The following is a 6,337-nucleotide window of genomic DNA, read 5'->3' as shown; positions in this document are numbered from 1 at the left end:
CCAGCACGTGCTTACTGTGCTTCTTGGGTAATCCAGGGCCGCTTAAACCTCACACCGGCACACACGAATTATATAATACAATCTAGTGTTTCCGGTAAGGCAACAGGAAGTCCATTCTACTCTCAACTGTTCCAGTCCCGCTGTCTTAAGAGTGATTCTCATTTTCCTCCCATCTTTCGAACCCAGACACCCTAAACCCTGCGAGGAATCTAGGGGGAGGGGGAATTCCTCGTGTGCTCTGAAACCGGCCCGTGAAACATTTCGCAGCGGTGCAAAGGGCGCTAGCAAGGCCTGCTACGTATTCCCCGGCCGGCGCACACTCCGGTGGTTGGCTGGCAGCCGCGGCGTCTTCCAGAAGCCGGTACAAACCATCGCGATTACCTGCCCGGAGAACAAAGCATCCCACACGGATGCGGGGTACCTCCGGTTCAATGGGCACGGGAGAGGGAGGAGTTCCTGCGCCGGGGTGGGGGGCCCGTGCTCCCGGGAAACACCTCCAACTGCCAAAGGCATTCGGCGGGGGCTGCCTCGACCCTCCCGCGGGGGCCGCAGCCAGGCCCCACCCGCACCCCAACTGCGCGCAGGGCAACTTCTCTTCCGGGGCAGGGATGCGCTGGACAGCTCGGTCCAACCTGTTTAACCAGGCTGGTGACCTCGGCAGAGGAAGGACTGGGTGGGCAGCAGCCGGCAGGGAGGACCCGGCGTCCGCCCACTGGGCTAGGAGAGGAGAGCAGGGTTTTGGTGGTGTCTGCGCAGGAATGGGTTTCGTTTGCTGCATTTGCAGGCGGGCGGGGCCGCCGGTCCAAGGTCAGCTGAGGCCGGCGTGCGGGGCCAGCCGGCCAGGACGATCTCGACGCCGCCGGCCCCGGGCTCAGGCCCGCCGTGGTGGGCGCCGGCTCGCGGGCGGCCCCGTCAGCACGGCCTGGCCGCGCAGGCCCCGCGCCCCACGCTCCCGACCTGCCCGTTCCTCGCTACCTTTTTCAGCTCGTTCTCACTGGCGCCGGGCGGGACGCCCAGGATGTCGTACAGCTTCGTGTCGGCCACGTTCGCCATGGCGGCCGCCGGAGAACGAGCAGGAAGGAAGGCGGCTGAGCGGACGGAGCGGAGCCGGACCCAGAAGCGGCGTCGGCGCAGGCCTAGGGAGACAGCGAGGGGAACGCGGGGGCGGGGCTGACCTTTGCCCCGGCGCACCGCGCGCCGTGACGTCTTTGCGCGGAGCCCTCCCCCGGCGCTGGGGCTGTAGCCGTTGGGGGTCCTGTTTGGGATCGAGCGCGATGCTGGGCTCCGCCGGGGTCCTGGGTCGGGGGAGGGTTCTGGCGGTGATGGGAGAAGGAACCCTGCACCGCGCTTGCCGGGAGCTCAGGCCCTGCCGAAAGTCGTTCACTGTGAACGCCACCTGGGGATGGAGAAGCCGAGCAGGACAACGGCCACCCCCTTGGTTCACTTTCGAGTCCGCCGGGGTGGGGGTGGGACGTGACATTTGGTCGGGGCTCCGCCTGGAAGCTCATCCGGCTCGCGGCGATTGTTCTCCAAAGTCCAGACACCGGTGCTCCAAAAGGCCCCGGTTCTCTCGGAACTTAGATGAAATATGTTGGTGGGTAGACGGGTGGGAGTTTAATTTTATACCCACACACTTCCCAAAACCTAGTGTTTTAAGGGTGTTTTTTTGTTTGTTTTTTATAACCGCATTACTACATTTACTACAGTTCTTTAATTTCCAATCTATGTTCCGTTTTTCCCAGTTGTCTCATTGTCATCCTTTTACAGTTGATTTGTGGTATCCAGATTGAATCCGAGGTCCGTGTTTCATCTAGGTCATGGGTTTGCACCCCTTGATAAAATCTGCACCAGTGGCTTGGAGTGCAAGGCTGGAGGAGCACACCGTCACTTAGTGACTGACACCTATTGAATTACGTTTCTTTACACTTTGCACTTTAGCTGATCCGCGTGTTTAAGGACAGAAACCTAGGTGAGAATATTAGAAAAAAAATAAGCCATGCTGCCGGCCTTCAACAGTTTATGGAGACAGAACAATAGATTTCTGATACCTTGGACCCTGAACTTGTAGCAAGGACTCCATAGCATCTTGCTGCTAAATCTAGAAGTGCCCTGAAGACTATGCCAAGGTGGTTGAAACTTAACTTGAAAACCTTGGGGAATTATTGAAGAAGTAATGGCTTTCCACCAAACTCCTTACTCACCACCGAAAAGCTGTTTCCTCTATGCAGTTCACTGTTCAACCAACCACCTGAGGAAGGCTGCTGTCTCCTTTGAGTTTCCATTACCCTTGATTTGTGCTTTTGGTGGACAAAGACAAGTATGACTTGTGACTTGTATGATATTTTAAATGGATATAAATTCCATTATTAGGCTGATTGTTTTTAATGGGAGAGTCTTCTGTGCCCTGAAAGACTTCACTTTTAATGCAGCAAAGGCCTTTCCACAAATCAGTTCGTGAATGCCATCAGCATGCCAACATTGACTTTCATCTTTCTTTTTGGAATATTATGACAAAACATTTCACCCCCGTCTTAGTTGTCTCTAGTGCTGCTGTAACAAATCCAAGGTGTTAACAAACAGAAATTCATTCTCCATCAGAATCAGTCTGTTAGAAGACTAAAAGGAATTGGGACATTACAGTTCTGTTGTTATGTGCGGTCAGCTGTGATTCATAGTGACCCTATGAACAGCATATCTGACATTTATACTATCCTGTACCATTCTCACCATCTCTGATACACTTTTGAGCTCACAGTTACAGTCAGTCACCCTCTCAATCCATCTTGTGAATCTTAACCTTTCCAAGCATAATGTCCTTCTCTAAAGATGGGATTCCTTAACTTTTGGGGAAGACTTCCTCTTTTTGGCTTAGGAGGGAGGTCCTTGTCATCTTTGAACATCTGACCCCATTGTTCCTTGATCTCCATGTGTCTGAGCCTTCCTTCCGCTAGATCAAGCTGCTGAGACTCAGCAGAGACTCTGCGCCCAAAGGACCTGCTCAGCTCCCAGCTCTTCTTTCTTGGTACTTCCTTTCTGCTTGCTTCTCTCTCCCTTTATATCTTATTGTTGTTATGTGCCATTAAGTCACTTGCGACTCATAGCAACCCTATGTACAACAGCCCTAAACCCTACTCTATCCTGTGCCAATCGCACTGCCTCTGACACACCCATCCCGATTACCCTAGTCACTGAATCAATTCACCTCATAAAGGGTCTTCCCCTCCTATGCCGTCCCTCCACCCTCCCAAACATGATGTCCCTCTCCAAGGACCTGTCCCTCCTTACAACATATCCAAAGTATGTCAGACGAAGCCCCAGAATTATACTTTATAGGGCACAAAAATGTAGGCCACACCCCAGAGAAATTCTCTTTACTTTCTTTAGATGAGGGCTATGAGGAGATTAAGGATGTTGCATCCAACAGTTAATCTTTTCACAGCCAATTGGTCCATCAGTTTCTGAGGCTATACATCTTTGTGGGAGGAGATTGTCTTTCTCCTTTGGAGCAGCTAATGCATTTGAACTGTACACTTTTGGTTCAGCAATCATACACAATACACACTATGCTATCGCAGTCCCTTACATGCCATACGGCCTCATCCCATAACTGCCAAACCACTGAGAATCATGACCAGCCAAGTTGATACACACAGTTGAGGTGATTATTATGTCCCTCGTGTCAACTGCGGCTCAGTGACCCTATGCACAATTAGCTTTGAATTCTGCCCTTTCTTGAGCTAACCTCACTGTCTCTAATACATCAACCTCTAAAACCCTATTAACTGTCTATCTACCTCATCCAGGGTTTTCCTCTCCTGCATTGACCCTCCACCCTTCCAAGCATGATGTCCTTCTCCAAGGACTAGTCCCTCCTGGCTACATGCCTGAAGTATATGAGATGGAGCTTCAAAATCCTTGCCTTCAAAGAGCAACTTTGTTTCACTCTCTCCAGGATAGACCTTTTAGTTCTCTTGGCAGATCATGGTTTAGTCAATACTTTTCTCCAGAACCTCAACCCAAAGGCATCTATTCTTCTGTCATCCTTAGTCACTCCCCAGTTCTCTGATGCATGGCAAGTAATAGCAGAGACCATGGCCTGGATCAGGCCCGCTTTAGTCTCCAGACTGACAGTGCTGCTCTTTAGCACTCTGGAGAGTTCACTAACAGATTTTCCCAAAGCAATTAATCTTTTAATTTCCTGACTGCTGGTGCTAAGTGTATTGGTCGTGGAGCCAAGGAAGGTGAAACTGTTAGCGATCATAATCTCTTCTCTGTCTATCATGATACTACCAATTGCCCACTACTGGGTATCTTCCTTTTGTTGATGTTGAGCTTCAATCCATATTGGAGATTACAGTCGTTGACCTGCAGCAAATGCTTCAGGTCCTCTTCAATTTTGGCAAGCAAGGCTGTGTCATCTGCAAGACACAGATTGTTAATAAGTCTTCATTCCATATATGAAGGGAGGGACATAGTTTAATCCCTGACACCTTCCTTTTCACATTTTTGGATGTTTATAAGAGGCAGTGTAAAGTGGTGTTGTAGTAGGTTATTAGTGTATTCAGTTGTTTTCATCCATTTGCCTACAAGCAGTCTCTACCTCAGTATTCATTGTACTTGCTTAAAGTCCTGGCTTCCATAATGGTATTTCCTGACTTCCTCCATTATCTATCTGCAGTTCAGACACTTTTCATACTTTCACATCCTCAAAGCTCCCTTGGCTTTTAATGATTCTTTTCTCCCTCCACTAGTTCTGTCTGATTCCACGTGAGAACACATGAGGGCTGGAAACAGTTTCTATTACGACCTGATAGCTTGGAATTTTCTCTCTGTCATGAAGGTTTAAAAATCACTGTTCCATTTCACTCAATAGTTTTGCAAGGGGAAACCAATCCCCACCTGGTTCAGTTTCAGCTACTGGTGTTCTTGTGACCAGTACCCTCTCCAAACCCGAAACCCACTACAGTTGAGTCAAATCCCACTTAGAGATGACTACAACATGATTGTCTGGCAGAGCAGCTGGTGGGTTTGAACTGCTGATATGCCAGTTACCAGGCTGTAACGGAGCGAGTCCCCAAAAAGATCACTGAGACAATTAGCCGAACTAACAAAGTTTATTTCGAGTTCGAACCCGGGCTCCCGCGTGCTGACACAGCAGCATTCACCTGAGATCCCTGAATTGATGTCTGCCCCTCCTTTTATACCTCTGCTACTCCCCTGCCCAACCATATATGCCATGATTGGCCATCCACAGTAGTTTGGGTATTTGTCCACCTTCAATTGGCTAGCCATAGCTCAGGGAAACAGTTTGGAAACCTATTTGAATCTTATAGGTTACTTCAGATACAGGAATGCGGAAAATCCCTTGTGCCCTTAAGAAGAATTCCACTTTATGGCAGTTGATCAATCAGGGTGGGATTTACCACAGGTGGGGGTTGTTTGTTTGTTAAAAAAACACTCAAGCGTGTGGGGTGGGTTCAACTGTACTTTACCAGAAACTGAGTTTCTGATAACAGGTCTTTTCATTCCCCACTGGTTTTTCTTAATAAATCAAACCATTGATTTAACAGTTTCAGTGAGATACTGATAATGGGTTTGAGCCATAAGGATTTTAAGGCTTTACATTCCTTAAGACCTGAGACCTTTGGTCACTTTTATTTATTAACATCTTCCTTCCTTGAGTTGTTCATTGCCAAGCAGATTTTCTAGTCAAGATGGAGTTAGTCTTGCTGGTTTCACAGTACAGGGCTAAGCTTGCTTTACAAGGTAGCCACGCCCCTAACAGTTCCCTCTTATAAAATATAGGATGTTGCCTGTCTTAGGTGGATATGAGACCTCAAACTCAAGTTGCCCGTCCTTGGGATCATAGCAGTCAATGCCACTCCCTGTCTTAGGATCATGAGTGAGTCTCATTCCTTGCCTGTCTTTGGCTACACATCCTGCATTTGTCTGGGGAGGGCCTTAAGTTGAATTCCATGCACTTTACACAGCAGTTCTCTATAATGCTTGGCTATTATATGACCAACACAAGGGAGGACCCATAGTATACCTATGATAACAATACAAAGAGCAACAATCGTAAAAAGAAGATTTCTAAATGAAGTTACAGAAGGAAACCAGTTTTTCAGATTTTTTTAAAAATTAGACTAGCTTGTTCTGCTGGAGAGATATCTATATCTGGGGTATTCTGCATTTCTATAATTCTTTGGTGCAAATCATACAAATAGAATGATTATTAGACATCCAAACACCTTTTAAATGAGATACTATTTTTGCCTTCAGTATGGACTGAGGCTCAATGTCAAGAAGACAAAGATTCTCACCACTGGACCAATTG

General features: G+C 48.3%; 1 pseudogene; it reads left to right on the top strand.

Moving 5' to 3' along the window:
- Positions 1-410: 410 nt before the first annotated feature.
- Positions 411-6,337, top strand: part of LOC102869447 — a 57,102-nt pseudogene continuing 51,175 nt past the window's right edge.

Source organism: Elephantulus edwardii, unplaced genomic scaffold (genome assembly GCF_000299155.1).
Source record: "Elephantulus edwardii isolate Elephantulus edwardi_28Jun2011 unplaced genomic scaffold, EleEdw1.0 scaffold00062, whole genome shotgun sequence".
Classification (NCBI taxonomy): Eukaryota; Metazoa; Chordata; class Mammalia; order Macroscelidea; family Macroscelididae; genus Elephantulus; species Elephantulus edwardii.
The sequence above is the reverse complement of the archived record's forward strand: the minus strand, read 5'-3'. Positions and strand labels throughout refer to the sequence as shown.